A 23,297-nucleotide genomic window follows, 5' to 3' on the forward strand; every position below is an offset into this window, starting at 1 on the left:
CGCTGCGTTGTATTTTCCGCAGCATGCCAATTCTTTGTGCGGATTCCGCAGCGTTTTACACCTGTTCCTCAATAGGAATCCACAGGTGAAATCCGCACAAAAAACACTGGAAATCCACGGTAAATCCACAGGTAAAACGCAGTGCCTTTTACCCGCGGATTTTTCAAAAATGATGCTGAAAAATCTCATACGAATCCGCAACGTTGGCACATAGCCTTAGAGTTGGGTTGGAATTAGGGTTGTGGTTAGGGTTAGGGGTGTGTTGGGGTTAGGGTTGTGGTTAGGGGTGTGTTGGGGTTAGGGTTGTGATTAGGGTTACGGCTACAGTTGGGATAAGGGTTAGGGGTGTGTTGGAGGTAGAATTGAGGGGTTTCCACTGTTTAGGCACTTCAGGGGGTCTCCAAACGCAACATGGCGCCACCATTGATTCCAGCCAATCTTGTATTCAAAAATTCAAATGGTGCTCCCTCACTTCCGAACCCCGACGTGTGCCCAAACAGTGGTTTACCCCCACATATGGGGTACCAGCATACTCAGGACAAACTGCGCAACAATTACTGGGGTCCAATTTCTCCTGTTACCCTTGAGAAAATAAAAAATTGCTTGCTAAAACATCATTTTTGAGGAAAGAAAAATGATTTTTTATTTTCACGGCTCTGCGTTGTAAACGTCTGTGAAGCACTTGGGGGTTCAAAGTGCTCACCACATATCTAGATAAGTTCCTTGGGGGGTCTAGTTTCCAAAATGGGGTCACTTGTGGGGGGTTTCTACTGTTTAGGCACACCAGGGGCTCTGCAAACGCAACGTGACGCCCGCAGACCATTCCATCAAAGTCTGCATTTCAAAAGTCACTACTTCCCTTCTGAGCCCCCACGTGTGCCCAAACAGTGGTTTACCCCCACACATGGGGTATCAGCGTACTCAGGAGAAACTGGACAACAACTTTTGTGGTCCAATTTCTCCTGTAACCCTTGGGAAAATAAAAAATTCTGGGCTAAAAAATTATTTTTGAGGAAAGAAAACGTATTTATTATTTTCACTGCTCTGTGTTATGAACTTCTGTGAAGCACTTGGGGGTTCAAAGTGCTCACCTCACATCTAGATAAGTTCCTTTCGGGGTCTAGTTTCCAAAATGGGGTCACTTGTGGGGGGTTTCTACTGTTTAGCCACATCAGGGGCTCTGCAAACGCAACGTGACGCCCGCAGAGCATTCCATCAAAGTCTGCATTTCAAAACGTCACTACTTCACTTCCGAGCCCCAGCATGTGCCTAAACAGTGGTTTACCCCCACATATGGGGTATCAGCGTACTCAGGAGAAACTGGACAACAACTTTTGGGGTCAAATTTCTCCTGTTACCCTTGGGAAAATAAAAAATTGCGGGCTAAAATTCATTTTTGAGAAAATAATTTTTTTTTTTTATTTTCATGGCTCTGCGTTATAAACTTCTGTGAAGCACTTGAGGGTTCAAAGTGCTCACTACACATCTAGATTAGTTCCTTTGGGGGTCTAGTTTCCAAAATGGGGTAATTTGTGGGGGATCTCCAATGTTTAGGCACACAGGGGCTCTCCAAACGCGACATGGTGTCCGCTAATGATTGGAGATAATTTTCCATTTAAAAAGCCAAATGGCGTGCCTTCCCTTCTGAGCCCTGCCGTGCGCCCAAACAGTGGTTTACCCCCACATATGGGGTATCTGCATACTCAGGACAAACTGGACAACAACATTTGTGGTCCAATTTCTCCTATTACCATTGGCAAAATAGGAAATTCCAGGCTAAAAAATCATTTTTGAGAAAAGAAAAATTATTTTTTATTTTCATGGCTCTGCATTATAAACTTCTGTGAAGCACCTGGGGGTTTAAAGTGCTCAGTATGCATCTAGATAAGTTCCTTGGGGGGTCTAGTTTCCAAAATGGGGTCACTTGTGGGGGAGCTCCATTGCATAGGCACACAGGGGCTCTCCAAATGCGACATGGTGTCCGCTAACAATTGGAGCTAATTTTCCATTCAAAAAGTTAAAAGGCGCGCCTTCCCTTCCGAGCCCTGCCGTGTGCCCAAACAGTGGTTTACCCCCACATATGAGGTATCGGCGTACTCGGGAGAAATTGCTCAACAAATTTTAGGATCCATTTTATCCTATTGCCCATGTGAAAATGAAAAAATTGAGGCGAAAATAAATTTTTTGTGAAAAAAAAGTACTTTTTCATTTTTACGGATCAATTTGTGAAGCACCTGAGGGTTTAAAGTGCTCACTAGGCATCTAGATAAGTTCCTTGGGGGGTCCAGTTTCCAAAATGGGGTCACTTGTGGGGGAGCTCCAATGTTTAAGCACACAGGGTCTCTCCAAACGCGACATGGTGTCCGCTATCGATGGAGATAATTTTTCATTCAAAAAGTCAAATGGCGCTCCTTCCCTTCCGAGCCTTACCATGTGCCCAAACAGTGGTTTACCCCCACATGTGAAGTATCGGTGTACTCAGGAGAAATTGCCAAACAAATTTTAGGATCCATTTTATCCTGTTGTCCATGTGAAAATGAAAAAATTGAGGCTAAAAGAATTTTTTTGTGAAAAAAAAGTACTTTTTCATTTTTACGGATCAATTTGTGAAGCACCTGGGGGTTTAAAGGGCTCACTATGCATCTAGATAAGTTCCTTGGGGCGTCTAGTTTCCAAAATGGGGTCACTTGTGGGGGAGCTCCAATTTTTAGGCACACGGGGGCTCTCCAAATGTGACATGGTGTCCGCTAAAGAGTGCAGCCAATTTTTCATTCAAAAAGTCAAATGGCGCTCCTTCCCTTCCAAGCCCTGCCGTGCGCCCAAACAGTGGTTTACCCCCACATATGAGGTATCAGCGTACTCAGGACAAATTGGACAACAACGTACGTGGTTCAGTTTCTCCTTTTACCATTGGGAAAATAAAAAAATTGTTGCTGAAAAATCATTTTTGTGACTAAAAAGTTAAATGTTCATTTTTTCCTTCCATGTTGCTTCTGCTGCTGTGAAGCACCTGAAGGGTTAATAAACTTCTTGAATGTGGTTTTGTGCACCTTGAGGGGTGCAGTTTTTAGAATGGTGTCACTTTTGGGTATTTTCAGCCATATAGACCCCTCAAACTGACTTCAAATGTGAGGTGGTCCCTAAAAAAAATGGTTTTGTAAATTTCGTTGTAAAAATGAGAAATCGCTGGTCAAATTTTAACCCTTATAACTTCCTAGCAAAAAAAAATTTTGTTTCCAAAATTGTGCTGATGTAAAGTAGACGTGTGGGAAATGTTATTTATTAACTATTTTGTGTCACATAACTCTCTGGTTTAACAGAATAAAAATTCAAAATGTGAAAATTGCGAAATTTTCAAAATTTTCGCCAAATTTCCGTTTTTATCACAAATAAACACAGAATTTATTGACCTAAATTTACCACTAACATGAAGCCCAATATGTCACGAAAAAACAATCTCAGAACCGCTAGGATCCATTGAAGCGTTCCTGAGTTATTACCTCATGAAGGGACACTGGTCAGAATTGCAAAAAACGGCAAGGTCTTTAAGGTCAAAATAGGCTGGGTCATGAAGGGGTTAAATAGTATATCTATACACGCAATATATTTGCAAAAGCTTCCCTTGTAAACTCGACGCGTTTCCCCTCACTGTTACATGAGGTTCATCAGGAGCAATACATGATAATAAGGGGTTACTTAGCTTATGTCAAATGTCAAACCCAAACCGAAACATGGTACAGCATCCCAGGACAAGTCCCCTCTCGATATGGTGCCTCGGAGAAAGTGCTAAAATGCATGCGCTTTATACCTTACTTCTAAATTGTCACTCCCACATAGTGGCTTAGCGTGCATGTCGGCATAAACTTCCGGTAAGCTCTCAGCGCTCCGGATGTGAGTCATGATATCGCTCACATGACACAGGAGCCTACAGTGTGATGTGCGCATGTGAAGAAATCCTGCGCACGCGCTGAAACCCCAGCGTTCCACTGATGCGTTCCAAATACTGCGCCTGTGTGGTAACGCGCAGCTATCCCAGCGCTACAACAACTGCGCATGCGTCCCCATCAGTATGGGGAACGCAGAAGCCCCAATGATCAGTAGATGTATTAAAAACACTGTGCCCGCGCAACTCTACATCTATGGGAAGCGCTCGCACAGCGTTACAGACCAAGAGCTAAGGTACCACAATTATTTACAAATATAGAGGGTGCCGTTCAAATTAATGCACATACAGCAATAATAGCATATATCTCATATTCCATGTGTTGTTAATAATCCGGACATAGATTATGCCGCAAATATAATTATACCATTGCACCTACGCTGTAGCTACCCACAAAATACACACAAGTACTGTTGCACCTTTATTAACACTGGAAAGTTTCTTACCAATATATATATAAGAATAAGATATTAATACAGTGTATACATTCAGATCTACAACATATCCATACATGATAATAACATCCAATGATAGTGTTCTTGTAACCAGATCTGGTAAAGTCAAAAACTACTGATCTATTTATTGCAATAATACCTTAGTACTGCATATACACTGTTTTAACTACCCATAATCACATTATATGGCTATGTATTTCAAAGTGCATGTCACTATTTATTTTCATTGTAGTTTCTATGTCAGGGAAAATATTTCCACAAAACGCAAATAGATACGGTATCTCAGAATTGAGATCAGTAAAAGTATGTCTGCATTTGTCCCATTAGGAACAATACTACAGGAGAATCTGGTGACCAATATTTTATCAACAGGGAATAACTTACAAATAGCACCCAAAATTCATCTGTTCATTAAGACCCCTAGGGAAAACCATGTCCAATCTATGGATCCATTTGACCTCCTTCTGTAAAATAGTCCTATCCCAGTTTCCACCCCGAACTGATGGGGCCACGACTTCAACTGCACAGAAAGAGAAGGAACTGAGGTCACCCTGGTGAACATCACGGACATGTCTAGATATGGGAGTATCCCTAGCATGCCTGATGTCACCCAGGTGTTCACCTATCCTTCTTCTCAGTTCCCTTTTAGTTTTTCCAACGTAGTTCTTTGGGCAGGTACACTTGAATAGATATACCAAACCACTCGTTTTGCAATTAGCAAAATGTCTGGTTTCAAAAACTCGACCTGTACTTGCACTGGAGAAACGATTGCCTGTAGATAAGTACCCACAAAAGGAACACCCTCCACGCCTAAAAGTACCCATCTGCCTTTTATCAAGCCAAGTACCACTCTTTTTTTGGGGGGTAAAGGTACTATGTACCAATTGATCCCTCAATGACCTCCCCCTTTTATAGGTAATGGTCGGTGTACCTGGTAGGAATTCTTGGATGTCAGTGTCTGCCAACAAAATATCCCAGTGTCTGCCGATGATATCTCTTACCTCCCGGGAGCAGTCATCAAAATTACCTATGAGTCTCACAATGGAATCAGATTCCACCTTATTTTTAGATTGTAAAAGGATACTTCTTGGGATTTTCTCCACATATTTAAATGTATCCCGAAGAATATTATTGGGGTAGCCCCTTTCACGGAATCTATCTCTCAGATCTCTTGTTTCAACGTAAAAGGATGAGTCCGAGGAGCAATTTCTCCTTGCCCTCATATATTGACCTTTGGGTATCCCCTTTCTGAGTCCATAGGGATGATGACTGCTCCATCTGAGCAAATTGTTAGTGGAGGTCGGCTTCCTATATATTGCAGTTCCCAGGCGACCCTCATTATCCTTGCTGATAGTAACATCCAGGAAATTGATTTTTTCTTTATCAATTTCAGCTGTAAATCTTAGGCCAATATCATTCTTGTTTAAATCCTCTACAAAGGTGTTAAAAGAGATAGTATCGCCTGTCCACAAAATCAGAACATCATCTATATATCGCCCCCAGAATAATATCTGGGGGCACCACCAGGACGACCTCCCCTCATCAAAAACGACGGTATCCTCCCACCAGCCCAGGAGCAAATTGGCATAGGTAGGGGCACATGAGCTGCCCATAGCCGTGCCCCTGAGCTGGTGGTAGAATTTACCGTCAAAAAGAAAGTAATTGTGGGTCAACACGAAATGTAGCAGGCGACCTATAAACCGATTGTGCTCCACAAACTGGATCCCCTTAGTTTTAAAAAAATAATCAACAGCTTGCAGGCCTGCGTCATGAGGGATACTGCTGTATAAGGCTTCCACATCAATAGATGCTAGCCACGTGTCCTCACCAACTACAATATCCTCTATTTTCAATAAGAGATCAGCGGTGTCTCGTATGTAAGAAGGCAAAGCAATAACAAATTCACGTAAGACCTTATCAATATATATGCCACAATTCTGTGAAATTGAGTCATTCCCCGAAACTATCGGTCGTCCCTTCAGGGGTACCAAACCCTTATGTACCTTTGGCAGGGCATAAAATACAGGTATTGTTGGTGTTTTTTGTATCATAAAGTCCTTTTCGTTCTTTGATATTAACCCCTGTGTCAAAGCCTCATCCAATAAATAGACAAGTTCAGAGTTAAACTCATTAGTGGGATCTTTCTTCAAAAGTCCATATGTTGACTCATCCTTTAATATTTTAAGGCACATATTTCTATAATCATCACAGTCCAAGAATTCCTACCAGGTACACCGACCATTACCTATAAAAGGGGGAGGTCATTGAGGGATCAATTGGTACATAGTATCTTTACCCCCCCAAAAAAAGAGTGGTACTTGGCTTGATAAAAGGCAGATGGGTACTTTTAGGTGTGGAGGGTGTTCCTTTTGTGGGTACTTATCTACAGGCAATCGTTTCTCCAGTGCAAGTACAGGTCGAGTTTTTGAGACCAGACATTTTGCTAATTGCAAAACGAGTGGTTTGGTATATCTATTCAAGTGTACCTGCCCAAAGAACTACGTTGGAAAAACTAAAAGGGAACTGAGAAGAAGGATAGGTGAACACCTGGGTGACATCAGGCATGCTAGGGATACTCCCATATCTAGACATGTCCGTGATGTTCACCAGGGTGACCTCAGTTCCTTCTCTTTCTGTGCAGTTGAAGTCGTGGCCCCATCAGTTCGGGGTGCAAACTGGGATAGGACTATTTTACAGAAGGAGGTCAAATGGATCCATAGATTGGACACGGTTTTCCCTAGGGGTCTTAATGAACAGATGAATTTTGGGTGCTATTTGTAAGTTATTCCCTGTTGATAAAATATTGGTCACCAGATTCTCCTGTAGTATTGTTCCTAATGGGACAAATGCAGACATACTTTTACTGATCTCAATTCTGAGATACCGTATCTATTTGCGTTTTGTGGAAATATTTTCCGACATAGAAACTACAATGAAAATTAATAGTGACATGCGCTTTGAAATACATAGCCATATAATGTGATTATGGGTAGTTAAAACAGTGTATATGCAGTACTAAGGTATTATTGCAATAAATAGATCAGTAGTTTTTGACTTTACCAGATCTGGTTACAAGAACACTATCATTGGATGTTATTATCATGTATGGATATGTTGTAGATCTGAATGTATACACTGTATTAATATCTTATTCTTATATATATATTGGTAAGAAACTTTCCAGTGTTAATAAAGGTGCAACAGTACTTGTGTGTATTTTGTGGGTAGCTACAGCGTAGGTGCAATGGTATAATTATATTTGCGGCATAATCTATGTCCGGATTATTAACAACACATGGAATATGAGATATATGCTATTATTGCTGTATGTGCATTAATTTGAACGGCACCCTCTATATTTGTAAATAATTGTGGTACCTTAGCTCTTGGTCTGTAACGCTGTGCGAGCGCTTCCCATAGATGTAGAGTTGCGCGGGCACAGTGTTTTTAATACATCTACTGATCATTGGGGCTTCTGCGTTCCCCATACTGATGGGGACGCATGCGCAGTTGTTGTAGCGCTGGGATAGCTGCGCGTTACCACACAGGCGCAGTATTTGGAACGCATCAGTGGAACGCTGGGGTTTCAGCGCATGCGCAGGATTTCTTCACATGCGCACATCACACTGTAGGCTCCTGTGTCATGTGAGCGATATCATGACTCACATCCGGAGCGCTGAGAGCTTACCGGAAGTTTATGCCGACATGCACGCTAAGCCACTATGTGGGAGTGACAATTTAGAAGTAAGGTATAAAGCGCATGCATTTTAGCACTTTCTCCGAGGCACCATATCGAGAGGGGACTTGCCCTGGGATGCTGTACCATGTATCGGTTTGGGTTTGACATTTGACATAAGCTAAGTAACCCCTTATTATCATGTATTGCTCCTGATGAACCTCATGTAACAGTGAGGGGAAACGCGTCGAGTTTACAAGGGAGGCTTTTGCAAATATATTGCGTGTATAGATATACTATTTAAAATACCAAATGTTTTTTTGTATGGATTCCCAATAACAAAGGTACTGATTGACTGTGGCCTTTTTCTTGGGGTTTGACTGGGTATTATGCTCAGTGGTCTCGGATTATGTATTTTGGTGTCCAATTAGTGCATCAGGCTGATCTGGATGAGCATTAGACCAGATATTCATATCTTTCGTATATCAGACTACATTTTGTTTGGAGTACCTGGTGTATGAATGTGTGTTACATTAAGAGGATCCATACATGTATGTTTAACCCTTGGGAGTGTTTAGACATGGTTTACAAGCACTACAGCACTTTATTACAAATATAATATCCTATTTCCCTAAACATCCAATGAGGGACAGGCTAGTGGATAGTCGTCGTTGAGCGGGGGCGCCACTGTCGTACTATAATAGGGTGCCAAACTCCGCTGACAGGTAGGGGTAGAGCAGGTAGTAATATAGACTCCCCCTTTCTTTCTATCATATTTACTATATCATTTCTGTATGATTGTTTATGTGTTTCCATCCCATCCTATTAGGGCCCAATAGGGGTAGGAGGGAGAGTCGACGGTGAGCGGGGGCGCCAACTGCGCAGGATTATAGGGTGCCAACCTCCGCTGGTAGGTAGGGTGCAGGTAGTGCAGTATAGGGCTAGGCATCACCCTGGTCTTTTCTATTATATGTTGTTGTCATGGTGACGGTTTACGTTAAGTGCACTTATTATTATTATTGTTTTTGATAGGTTTTAAAACTAACTAATAAAGATATTTTTATCTAGTTTACACTGGGGATTTTTTTGTTTCTGTGAATTTGTTCATTTATACCTCACATATCCCCAGAATACTGGGCACTATGTATTCTTACTTACTCCATAATGTAAATTAATACGCTTGTTGCATTGTTACATTGATATATTTCCCTATGCCCCCCCACTTCCCCTTCCCCTCTCCACCCTATCCTCCTTCCACCCACCCCCTTCCTCTTCCGCCTACATTCCCTATTCCCTTTTTATCTCAAAATAAAAATCTTTGGAAAAAAAAGTCCCAATGAGTTGTTTTAACGTCCCGTTAAAGCGTTCACACAACCCATTGGTTTCCAGGCGGTACGGGGCGCTTCTAATGAACTTTACGCCGCACAGCTTCCACAGTTGGTTGGTCACCTCTGCTGTAAACTGGGTACCCTGGTCCGAGATAATCTCCCGGGGAAATCCAACCTGTGAGAAAACCTGGAGCAGGGCAGCCGCCACCGTCTCTGCCAGTATGTTAGGTAACGCAAACGCCTCTGGATACCGTGTGGCACAATCTACCACTGTCTATATATACCTTTTCCCTGACGGACTGGGATTGGCTAACGGCCCTATCAGATCGACCGCTACTCGGCTAATTGGTTCCTCCACAATGGGGAGGGGGCGTAATTTGGCCTTGCATCGATCTCCCCTCTTGCCAATGCGCTGGCAACTGTCACAGGTCTGGCAGTACTGACGAACATCATAGGTTACCCCCGGCCAAAAGAAGTTTTGTGTCAGACGATGCCTGGTGCGACTGACGCCGAAGTGCCCGGCCAAGGGTATGTCATGAGAGATTCGCAGTAACTCCTGCCTATACTTCTTGGGAACTACCAGCTGTCGTTTTATAGTGGGGCTTGTCCCTGTGTGGTGCTGCTCTGTGATCTGGTAGAGGAGTCCCTACTTCCATATAAACTGTTCCCCTTCCAGTACTCCTCTCCCCTCTTGTGCCTTCCCACGATATCCCTCCAATAAAGGATCCTCAAGTAACTCCCTCTTAAATTCATCTCGGGTGGCCCAAGAAATGTGCCTGGCTATGCGTGTAGGGCTGGGATGTCTTACCTGGGCATCCTCTGAGTGTGATTCTGCCTCTGCAGTGGTCACAGGATATGTCTCAGCCAGAGGGGCAACCGAGAAGGCAGACAACATGGGCCCCATGTCATTTCCCAGCAAGACGTCTGCGGGCAAATCCTCCATCAAGCCGACCTCAACAAGGCCATCCCTGACTCCCTAGTTCAAGTGAATCCTGGCAGTGGGCAGTCTATGTATGGCTCCCCCGGCTACACGGACTGCCACTGTCCGGTCCGTCTTCTCTTGGTCCCGGACGAGATGAGGCTTCACAAGGGTCAAGGTTGCTCTGGAATCTCTTAGTCCCTGCATACGTTTCCCATTAACCCAAACGACCTGTCGATGCTGTTGTCGATTATCGGCCCGGGCTGCCTGCACGGGGTCTACTGTTAGGGCAGTGAGAATCTGGAATTGCTTGCCTGAGGAGGTGGTGATGGTGAACTCAGTCGATGGGTTCAAGAGAGGCCTGGATGTCTTCCTGGAGCCGAACAATATTGTATCATACAATTATTAGGTTCTGTAGAAGGACGTAGATCTGGGGATTTATTATGATGGAATATAGGCTGAACTGGATAGACAAATGTCTTTTTTCGGCCTTACTAACTATGTTACTATGTTACTATGTTACTATGAGAGTTTCAAAGAGACCTTCAGACTTTAAAATACTGTCTTCCACTCATCACCCTCAGTAATCTGTATCAGATTACATGCCCCTCTAAGATCCAGTTTGGAAAACCATTTGGCCCTGGAAAGCTGATTATATACTGTAGATCGGGAATAAGTGGAAGCAGATAAGTGTTTTTAACCATTATTCTCGGAAATCGAGACAGGGACGGAGACCTCCATCTTTGTTTTTCACAAAAAAGAATCTGGCAGCTACCGGTGATGAGGAAGGGCGAATATGACCTTTTCGGAAACTTTTGTTAATGTAAATTTTCATGGCTGACCGCTCAGGGCCAGACAAGTTATACAAACGAACCTTGAGTAATTTGGCATTAGGAATGAGATTAATAGCATAGTCATAGGGGTGGTAAGGAGGTAAGAATCTTTTTCTGAAAAACATCTCCGAAGTCTTTCAGGTATTCCGGATGACCCTCCAGACTAACGGAGCAAACATGCACAGCTTTCAGACATTTTTCAATTCAAGAAGGACCCCATTTGACAATATATTTCTGACTCCTTTCAATATCGGATTATGCACACGCAACCAATGAATACTCAATGGAAGATATATATATATATATATGCCTATATAAGTGTAGGCATATATATCTTCCATTAAGTCTGGGAACGCCCAGAATTTATGTGGAGTTTTTGTTTTTTTTCTTTGCCTTGCTTATTTGCATGTCAACAGCAAATTATTGTATTTATGTGTAGTGTCATTTCATTGTGACTTTTTTGTATATAGTATAATGTCATGGGACTAGTGGTGATGTGGTTTGCTCTTTTAATACAGTTTTATTGTGGATTTTTGTCAATTAATACATTTTGTACCTATTATACATATACAATTTTTCTACGATTTGGGGGTGTGCTTTATAGCCATGGTTCCTTTTCTTTTTTTTTATACAATCACCCAGACTTAGGCATTTCCCGACAGCTTGTTTGCTGCAGGTCGTGACAAACAATCCTTTAACAAAAGTCCAGCTTTGCCACAATGGAGAAAAAGTCCAATTTCCCGATGACATCTCCTCTCCTTAATCCTTGAGCTGGCAGCACAACCTCCAAAGGTTCCACCTCAGGTGAATAAACTGGACCAGTAGGACAAAATGGGACCTCTTGTTGCACCTCGCATCTCTCCCACATCCTCCGATCCATGGGGATAACCTGAGTCATGGCCTCCACCAAACAACCAGGTGGAGCATGTAGAGCCAGAGCTCCTTAAGAATCTGCAAAAGACCCTTGAGGAATTGACATCTGAGAACTGCGTCAATCCACAGGTTCTCAGAAGAGCTAAGCAAATTTGTGGTATATGGTCTACACAACACCCCTGTTTAATTTTCTATATTGGAAAGACAAATCAGACCAATGACCACCAGATTTAAAGAACATTATAATTCTATAACTTCTGGAAAAGGATGCCTAAGATTAATTCAACATATGAAGGATAAACATAGTTCTAATTCTGATTTACTAAAGTTTGCTGGCTTAGAAGTGGTTCAATATCCCTCACAGGGCGGTAACCACAATAGAATACTAATGCAACATGAAGACAGATGGATAATAGAAACTGGTGCACAGGGTCCTATTGGCTTAAACGATAGGTTAGATCTATCAGTATTTTTGTAAAAAATTATAGTCCGCAATTATGATGTTATAACGTTTTTAAATATGCACATTGATTGAATGTTTTGTTTATTGTTAACATAAGTTTGTATATGAACGTCAAAAGCCTTTAAAAGGAAATGACATGTGTTAGTGAAGCACCTGGACCCGTTGAAGCGCGAAACGGCCGTTGTGCACCTTTTTCACCCCGCACCCCTACAACTACCTGCCGTTCCCATGGATTGAATTCGTTCAAACCTCCAATGGTACAATAAAGACTATGATATTAATGCAAAAGGGTGAGTGACACATTTTTTCTCTATTTTTCATTTGATTCAATTACCGATTTATGCTGAGCACCTTATACCCGACATTTTGCAAAACCGCATGCTGGTCAAATTCACGGAGCCACCATATAAATAGCGCATATGACCCTGGTGCCGTTTTTTCATCTCTTTATGTTAGACAAATAAATTATACTAGGGAATGTCTATGTGCTAGCAATGTAGCTTAACTTTCCCTCAGACATCCCTATTTTGTTGCCCCTTCCAAAAGGGAAATGTGGGAGAATTAGAGAGGAGGAAAGGAACAATCATAGATTATACAGGACAAAAAGGACAAAAAATGATGTCTTTCATAACATAATAATAATGGAAAGTGCCAAAGTGCATATCATAATGTGTAAACAATAAGGGATAATCACCCTCAAAGTGGTATTGCACTATTCCGTAAAGGGTCACACAACTATTGGTATCAAGCACAGTGCCAATTACCACATTACATCTCTCCTTATCACCCAATTTTTATAGCAGTGATCATATAGACTCACAGAGATAAAACAGCAGTTATTGCACTTGTGGCACCCCTGAAGGTTCAGATGCCACAGAGGTACTGCATCTCAGCCAGAGATGTGGTATCCCAACTCTCTGTAAGAAGAGAACTTTGTACAGAACTCTAAGGACGGGGTCACACTCAGTATAGGGAAATACGGTTTGTAATTTACAGGCGTAATACGCAGAAATGATCCCAAAACAGTGATCCGTATGTCAGCTGTAGGCAGGGTGTGGCAGCGTATTTTACGCATGTTTACCTCCGTATGTAATCCGTATGCCACCCGTAATGCGTTTTTTATGCAAACTCACAAATTGGACATGTTAATGGTTTTGAGGCCTGAAAATAATTTAAATCATCAGCCTAATCCTATTTATGGCCTCAACCACAGATGCAACCCTCCCATATGGCCATTTTGTTGCTCTGCTTGGGTAGGTGCTGTGGTGTTACTCGTGCAATATGTCTGACCTTCTGCAATTCACACCAACTCGGCGGGTGTTATTTAATTTGGTCTTGTCACGCCGCTTTGGCCAGCCATACCCTGTGATAGTTGATCCGTGAAGGAGGAGAAGAAGAATGTGGGTGCATCCACTTTTGCAGCAACACTCCACTAAAGGGCATTTTCACAGGCTCTATTCAGCTCTGCGGACACATCCAGGAAAATTCTTCAACTACTGTCGGATGACAATATCCACTGTTGTGAATTCCCCTCTTGGGCTCCCTCCGGTGGTTGTAAGTAGCATTTTTGTGAGTTCTGCTCTTGGGCTCCCTCCTGTGGTTTTGAGTGGTATGGCTGCTTCTTGGATTTAGCTTCAGCAGCTGTTTTCACTGATCGTCTTTCTGGCTCGGCTATATTACTCTGGCCTTATCCCTCATTCAATGCCAGTTGTCAATTGTTCCTGCCTGGAGTCATTGCTCTTAGGATTTTCCTGACACTCTGACCAGTTCAGCAAAGCTAAGTCCTTGCTTGTCCTTTTGCAGTCCTCTTGTTGTGGACTTTGTTGTTCAGCACTTTCTATGTTTTGCTCATTTGTCCAGCTTATCAGAATGGATCTATTCAGCTAAGTTGGTAACTCTGGGCAGCAGAGTTTGCCCTCCACACCTTTAGTCAGGTGTGGAGATTTTTGCATTTCTCTGCGGTGGACTTTTTCTAGTTTTTATTACTGACCGCACAGCGTTCTGTCCTGTACTATTTCTATCTAGTTAGAAGTGGCCTCCTGTGCTAAATCTTGTTTCATACTATGTATGTCATTTCCTTCTCCTCTCACAGTCATTATTTGTGGGGGGCTAATCTATCCTTTGGGGTTTTCTCTGGGGCAAGATAGTTTTCCTGCTTCTATCTTTAGGGGTAGTTAGCTCTTAGGCTGTGACGAGGTGCCTAGGGAGAGTTAGGAGCATCCCACGGCTACTTCTAGTGTTGTGTTGAGCTTAGGGACTGCGGTCAGTATAGTTACCACCTGCTCAGAGCTAGTCGCATGTCGCTCCTTAATCACCAGATCATAACAGTACAACTGGCCAAAAATGAGCTGAATGCATCTCAAAAGAAGGAAAAGAAAAAGAGTTCTGAGCTATTTTCTTTTCTTTAGTTTGTTTTGTCTTTTTCCTTCCTCTTAATCTCTGGGTGATTCGGGATTTGGATGCAGGCATGGATGTTCAGTGGTTGTTTTCTCGTGTGGATCAGCTTGCTGCAAGAGTACAGAGTATTCAAGATTATGTTGTTCAGACTCCGGCCTTAGAGCCTAGAATTCCTACTCCGGATTTGTTTTACGGGGATAGATCTAAGTTTTTGAACTTTAAAAATAACTGCAAATTGTTTTTTGCTCTGAAACCCCGTTCCTCTGGTGACCCCATTCAGCAAGTAAAAATAGTTATTTCTCTGCTGCGTGGCGACCCTCAGGACTGGGCATTCTCTCTTGAGTCAGGGGATCTGGCATTGCTCAATATAGATGCATTCTTTCAATCGCTCGGATTATTGTATAACTCTGTAGAGCATGCTGAGAAAACACTATTGGCTCTGTGTCAGGGTCAGGAAGCGGCAGAATTATACTGCCAGAAATTTAGAAAATGGTCTGTGCTCACTAAATGGAATGAGGACGCTCTGGCAGCAATTTTCAGAAAGGGTCTTTCTGAAGCCCTTAAAGATGTTATGGTGGGGTTTCCCACGCGTGTTGGTTTGAGCAAATCTATGTCTCTGGCCATTCAGATTGATCGGCGCCTGCGCGAACGCAAAGTGGTGCACCATATGGCAGTGTCCTCTGAGCAGAGTCCTGAGGTCACGCAATGTGATAGGATTTTGACTAGAGCGGAACAGAGGGGATACAGATGTCAGAATGGGCTGTGTTTTTACTGTGGTGATTCTGCTCATGCTATTTCTGATTGCCCTAAGCGTATTAAGAGGGTCGCTAGATCTGTTACCATTAGTACTGTGCAGCCTAAGTTTCTCGTGTCTGTGACCCTGATTTGCTCATTGTCATCTTTTTCTGTCATGGCATTTGTGGATTCAGGCGCTGCTCTGAACTTAATGGACATAGAATTCGCTAGGCGCTGTGGTTTTTCTTTGCAGCCTTTGCAGAGTCCCATACCCTTGAGGGGTATTGATGCTACACCATTGGCCAAGAATAAACCTCAGTATTGGACTCAGCTGACTATGTGCATGGCTCCTGCACATCAGGAAGATTGCCGTTTTCTGGTGTTGCATAATTTACATGATGTTGTTGTACTGGGTTTTCCATGGTTACAAGTACATAATCCAGTGCTGGATTGGAAATCAATGTCTGTGACTAGTTGGGGTTGTCAAGGGGTACATAGTGACGTTCCTTTAATGTCAATTTCCTCTTCCCCCTCTTCTGATGTTCCTGAATTTTTGTCAGATTTCCAGGATGTATTCGATGAGCCCAAGTCCAGTTCCCTTCCTCCACATAGGGACTGTGTTTGGGCTATTGACTTGATTCCTGGCTGTAAGTTCCCTAAGGGCCGACATTTCAATCTGTCTTTGCCAGAGCATGCCGCCATGCGGAGCTATGTTAAGGAGTCTTTGGAGAAGGGGCATATTCGTCCATCTTCTTCACCGTTGGGAGCGGGGTTCTTTTTTGTTGCTAAAAAAGATGGTTCTTTGAGACCCTGTATTGATTATCGCCTCTTAAATAAGATCACGGTCAAATTCCAATACCCTTTACCTTTGCTCTCTGATTTGCTTGCTAGGATTTAGGGGGCTAGTTGGTTTACCAAGATTAACCTTCTTGGGGCATATTATCTTGTTCGTATTAAACAGGGTGACGAATGGAAAACTGCATTTAATACGCCCAAAGGCCATTTTGAATACCTGGTGATGCCTTTCGGGCTTTCTAATGCTCCTTCTGTATTTCAGTCCTTTATGCATGATATTTTCCGCAATTATCTTGACAAATTCTTGATTGTGTATTTGGATGATATTTTGATTTTTTCCAATGATTGGGAGTCTCATGTGAAGCAGGTCAGGATGGTATTCCAGATCCTTCGTGATAATGCTCTATTTGTGAAGGGGTCTAAGTGCTTATTTGGAGTTCAGAAGGTCTCTTTTTTGGGGTTTATTTTTTCTCCTTCGTCTATAGAAATGGATCCTGTTAAGTTCCAAGCCATTCATGACTGGATTTAACCCACATCTGTGAAGAGCCTTCAGAAATTTTTGGGCTTTGCTAATTTCTATCGCTGTTTCATTGCCAACTTCTCTAGTGTGGTTAAACCCCTGACCGATTTGACGAAGAAAGGCGCTGATGTGACAAATTGGTCCTCTGAGGCTGTTGAGGCCTTTCAGGAGCTTAAACACCGATTTACTTCTGCCCCTGTCTTGCGTCAGCCGGATGTTTCTCTTCCCTTTCAGGTGGAGGTTGACGCTTCTGAGATTGGGGCAGGGGCCGTTTTGTCACAGAGGAATTCTGATGGTTCCTTGATGAAGCCATGTGCCTTTTTTTCCCGAAAGTTTTCGCCTGCGGAACGCAATTATGAAGTCGGCAATCAGGAGTTGTTGGCTATGAAGTGGGCATTTGAGGAGTGGCGACATTGGCTTGAGGGAGCCAAGCACCACATTGTGGTCTTGACTGATCATAAGAATCTGATTTACCTTGAGTCGGCCAAGCGGCTGAACCCTAGACAGGCTCGTTGGTCCCTGTTTTTCTCCCGTTTTGATTTTGTGGTCTCATATCATCCAGGATCTAAGAATGTTAAAGCGGATGCCCTCTCTAGGAGTTTTTTGCCAGATTCTCCTGGAGTCCTTGAGCCGGTTGGCATTCTTAGGGAAGGGGTGATTCTGTCTGCCATCTCCCCTGATTTGCGGCGGGCGCTTCGGGAGTTTCAGGCTGATATACCTGACCGCTGTCCTGTGGGGAAGCTGTTTGTTCCTGATAGATGGACAAGTAAGGTAATTTTTGAGGTCCATTGTTCTGTGTTGGCCGGTCATCCTGGGATTTTTGGTACCAGAGATTTGGTTGCTAGGTCCTTTTGGTGGCCTTCCTTGTCGCGGGATGTGCGTTCTTTTGTGCAATCCTGTGGGACTTGTGCCCGGGCTAAGCCTTTCTGTTCCCGCGCTAGTGGGTTGCTTTTGCCTTTGCCCGTCCCGGAGAGGCCTTGGACGCATATTTCCATGGATTTTATTTCGGATCTTCCTGTGTCCCAGAGGATGTCTGTTATCTGGGTGGTTTGTGACCGGTTCTCTAAAATGGTCCATTTGGTACCTTTGCCTAAATTGCCTTCCTCCTCTGATTTGGTTCCATTGTTTTTTCAACATGTGGTTCGTTTGCATGGCATTCCGGAGAATATTGTGTCTGACAGAGGTTCCCAGTTTGTTTCCAAGTTTTGGCGGGCCTTTTGTGCTAGGATGGGTATTGATTTGTCTTTTTCTTCGGCATTCCATCCTCAGACAAATGGTCAAACTGAGCGAACTAATCAAACCTTGGAGACCTATTTGAGATGCTTTGTGTCTGCTGATCAGGATGATTGGGTGACTTTTTTGCCGTTGGCCGAGTTTGCCCTTAATAATCAGGCCAGTTCGGCTACTTTGGTTTCGCCTTTTCTTTTGTAATTTTGGTTTCCATCCTCGTTTTTCTTCAGGGCAGGTTGAGCCTTCTGATTGTCCTGGTGTAGATTCTGTGATGGACAGGTTACAGCAGATTTGGTAGACAATTTGACGTTGTCATAGGGAAAAGGCTCAGCGTTTTGCTAACCGCCGTCGGTGTGTTGGTCCTCGGCTTTGTGTGGGGGATTTGGTCTGGTTGTCCTCTCGTCATGTTCCTATGTAGGTTTCTTCCCCTAAGTTCAAGCCTCGGTTTATTGGTCCTTATAAGATTTCTGAGATTATCAATCCTGTGTCTTTTCGTTTGGCCCTTCCAGCCTCTTTTGCCATCCACAATGTTTTCCATAGATCTGTGTTGCGGAGATATTTGGTGCCCGTTGTTCCATCTGTTGATCCTCCTGCCCCGGTGTTGGTTGAGGGGGAGTTGGAATATGTGGTTGAGAAAATTTGGGATTCTCGTTTTTCGAGGCGGAAGCTTCAGTATCTTGTCAAGTGGAAGGGTTATGGCCAGGAGGATAATTCTTGGGTTGTTGCCTCTGATGTTCATGCCGCCAATTTGGTTTGTGCTTTTCATTTGGCTCGTCCTGATCGGCCGGGGGCTCTGGTGAGGGTTCGGTGACCCCTCCTCAAGGGGGGGTACTGTTGTGAATTCCGCTCTTGGGCTCCCTCCGGTGGTTGTAAGTAGCATTTTTGTGAGTTCTGCTCTTGGGCTCCCTTCTGTGGTTTTGAGTGGTATGGCTGCTTCTTGGATTTAGCTTTGGCAGCTGTTTTCACTGATCATCTTTCTGGCTCGGCTATATTAGTCTGGCCTTATCCCTCATTCAATGCCAGTTGTCAATTGTTCCTGCCTGGAGTCATTGCTCTTGGGATTTTCCTGACACTCTGACCAGTTCAGCAAAGCTAAGTCCTTGCTTGTCCTTTTGCAGTCCTCTTGTTGTGGACTTTGTTGTTCAGCACTTTCTATGTTTTGCTCATTTGTCCAGCTTATCAGTATGGATCTATTCAGCTAAGTTGGTAACTCTGGGCAGCAGAGTTTGCCCTCCACACCTTTAGTCAGGTGTGGAGATTTTTGCATTTCTCTGCGGTGGACTTTTTCTAGTTTTTATTACTGACCGCACAGCGTTCTGTCCTGTACTATTTCTATCTAGCTAGAAGTGGCCTCCTGTGCTAAATCTTGTTTCATACTACGTATGTCATTTCCTTCTCCTCTCACAGTCATTATTTGTGGGGGGCTAATCTATCCTTTGGGATTTTTGTCTGAGGCAAGATAGTTTTCCTGCTTCTATCTTTAGGGGTAGTTAGCTCTTAGGCTGTGACGAGGCGCCTAGGGAGAGTTAGGAGCATCCCACGGCTACTTCTAGTGTTGTGTTGAGTAGGGTTGAGCGAAACGGGTCGGCCATTTTCAGAAGTCGCCGACTTTTGGCAAAGTCGGGTTTCATGAAACCCGACCCGACCTCTGTGTGGGGTCGGCCATGAAGTTGGCGATCTTCTGAACTGGAATCGGAATTCCGATATCGATTCCCGATATGTTTAAGATACCGGGAATTGGTATCGGAATTCAGATTTAAGTGTAAAATAAAGAATAAAAATAAAAAATATTGCTATACTCACCCTCGGACGCGCCCTGGTTGTAACCGGGAGCCTTCCTTCCTAAGAATCAGCGCTTGAAGGACCTTTCGATGACGTCGCGGCTTCTGATTGGTCGCGTGAGCGGTCACATGGGCGTCACGCGACCAATCAGAAGCCGTGATGTCATCGAAAGGTCCTTCAAGCGCTGATTCTTAGGAAGGAAGGCTGCCGGAAAGAAGCAGGGCGCGTCCGAGGGTGAGTATATACCTAATAGGAATATACTCACCCTCGGACGCGCCCTGCTTCTTTCCGGCAGCCTTCCTTCCTAAGAATCAGCGCTTGAAGGACCTTCGGTGACGTCGCGGCTTGTGATTGGTCGCGTGAGCGGTCACATGGGCAGTCGCGCGACCAATCACAAGCCGCGACGTCATCTAAGATCATTCACGCGCTGATTCTAAGGCTGCCGGTTACTACCAGGGCGCGTCAGAGGGTGAGTGTAGCAATATTTTTTATTTTAATTCTTTATTTTACACTTAAATATGGATCCCAGGGCCTAAAGGAGAGTTTCCGCTCCTTCAGACCCTGGGAACCATTGGAAACCCAATGCACTGCATTGGGTTTCGAGTTTCGGCCGACCCCGACTTTTTTATAGGATCGGCCGATTTCACTCGACCCGACTTTTGAAAAAGTCGGGTTTCGTAAAACCCGACCCGATCCTATAAAAGTAAATGTCGCTCAACCCTAGTGTTGAGCTTAGGGACTGCGGTCAGTATAGTTACCACCTGCTCAGAGCTAGTCGCATGTCGCTCCTTAATCACCAGATCATAACAATCCACTTTTGATATGTTGTTGGAGATCGTACGTCCAGGAATCACATATCAGTGTACAAAGATGCGGAAATCCATATCCACAGAGGAGCGTCTTCTCCTTACCTTACGGTATGTAATAACCATCCTCACATACTGTATGTTGATGATATTTTATTTTTAATTTTAAAATCCTAGCATATTATTTTAATTACATTACTAAATGTTTGATCAATCCTATACAAAAATCTAGTAAATGTTAAATGTTGTTATCCAGTGTAAATTTATGAAGGTACACTGTTCTCCTGCCTTTTTTTTCCTCATATTACTTTGGTTTGCTATTGTTTTGTCTAAGCATTGTAACGTGTATATATATATATTTTTTTTGTTGTGTGCTTTCAGATTCTTGTCAACTGGATTATCTTATGCAGGATTACATCTTGAATTTCTCATAGGGCGGTCAACAATTTCAGGCATTGTACATAACACATGTGTTCAAATCTTGGACAAACTGCATGAGCTTGTGATGCCGGAGCCCAAAATGGAGGATTGGCTCAAAGTAGACCATGGTTTTTCACACTATTGTCAATTTCCGCACTGTATTGGAGCCCTGGATGGGAAACACATCAGGGTGCGTAGGCCACCAAACTCGGGCACCCAATTCTACAATTATAAGCAGTTTTTCTCTGTAGTTCTGTTAGCTGTAGTTGACAGTAACTACAGGTTTATAATTGTAGATATTGGGGCCTATGGGCGAACTGGAGACTCTAGAGTCTTTAATGCGTCCATTATGGGTCGGTGGCTAAGGGAAAACCTGTTGGACCGACCACACCATGACAACTCCCAGGCTCCAATGCTGAACCAGTGCCATATGTACTTGTAGCAGATGAGGCCTTCCAATTGACCAGGCATGTAATGAGGCCTTATCCCCGGCGCAACCTGGATCACCATGTATTTAATGTCAGACTTTCATGGGCAAGGCGACTGGTGGAGTGCGCCTTTGGCATTATGGCATCAAAATGGCGTGTTCTCCAGTCTGCCATTCAACTGAGTGAGGCAAATATTAATGAAGTTATAAAAGCTTGTGTTGTTCTACACAACTTCACAAGAATTCATGGGTGCTCCTCAAATGACAGTGGTGAAGGTCTAATGTGGGTAGGCCTACAACACAAGTCCTTCCTCAGCGGCGTCCCCTTTCTGGCCTAAAAGTTAGGGATATATTTACAAATTATTTTGTTTCAACTCATGGAGCTACTCCCTGGCAAGATAATGCTGTTTCTATGTTGTAATGTTTTAATATATATCTATATATTTTTAAACTTAACTAAACTTTAAAAAAAAAAAACCTTAACTAAGTGTGTTTCTTTGACTAATGTACCAGATGTTCAACAACTGAGTAAATGAGTATGATGTTGGAATGATTGGTCAAACAAACTGTAAATGATTTTGGACTCTATTTTTTATTTGTAGCCCACGCCACTTTTGGTGTTTAAACACTATATTATTATCATATGGGTTTTTTTTTCCGTTATAAAAAAATTAAAAAAATAAAATAAATATAACCAAGTTCTTTCACAGCAGAGTAAAAATTAAAATGGTAAGAAAATGAAATGTAAAAAATTCAAATTTAAACAAAAAAAATACAGATTTCTGTAAGTTGGTGGAGGAGATGGTGGAAGCTCAGGGTTCTGGTCAGGTGGCCCTTGTTGTCCCAATTGTACATCATCCTGTGTGTTGGATGTTTGACCATGCTCAAAATGATGCCCTTGATCATATTGGACAGTTGGGTATTGGCTAGAATAATATGTGCTTTGAGTTTGGCCCTCTTGAGGTTGAAAAAAGGCCTTGGCTCATAACCCCACCCAATATGTCCATGTCGTCCAAAACCAGGTTGGGACCTGACTCCAGCACTGGGTCTGGACAAGTGGCCATATTGGGAAGGTTGATGGAATGTCTGATTATGGTAATGTGATGGCCTTGGTTGGTTTTGGATGGGAAGGGTTAGAGGAGTAGGCACACGTGGAGGGGGTGCTTCAAATACTTGTTGATCATGCACCTGGTGAGATGATGGAATGCGCAGGAGGTTATGTGATGAGAGCTGTCACCTCTCAATGATCTCAAACAATTCATATGGATCATTTGGGGGGGGGTGCATGAATCAATAAGTATTTGAATACACCCTCTCCCTCGTAACCTTGCCTCACGGGGTATGGGACGGAGGTACCGGGCCAGGTTCCTTGCAAAGGCCTTCTCACCATCATCAAATACAAGAAAATCAACCATCAGCACTCAACTTAGGGGATGCACGCTCCAAAGTCCAAGGATCCAATCGGACCAAAAGTCACAAATAGAAAAGAAGAGCAGCATCCATACCAGGTGATAGAGATCCAAAAAACGATTTATTCTGCCATCAAAGGTTACAATGTTTCGGGCAAGGTGGCCTTTGTCAAGTACACAAAGTCTCAGAAGTGGCCATCTTAAATAGTGTGGAGCCCACATGGGCACCAATCACCATCAAGGGGCGGCCTTTATTAAATATACATAAAAATAAGAAATTTGTGCT

General features: G+C 43.3%; 1 protein-coding gene across 4 annotated transcripts in view; it reads right to left on the reverse strand.

The window, feature by feature from the left end:
• KCNIP1 (potassium voltage-gated channel interacting protein 1) overlaps nucleotides 1-23,297 on the reverse strand; it is a 1,763,666-nt gene that overhangs the window by 1,010,687 nt on the left and 729,682 nt on the right. The gene's annotated exons all lie outside the window — the stretch shown is intronic.

The sequence above is a fragment of the Ranitomeya imitator genome, chromosome 4 (genome assembly GCF_032444005.1).
Source record: "Ranitomeya imitator isolate aRanImi1 chromosome 4, aRanImi1.pri, whole genome shotgun sequence".
Lineage (NCBI taxonomy): Eukaryota > Metazoa > Chordata > Amphibia > Anura > Dendrobatidae > Ranitomeya > Ranitomeya imitator.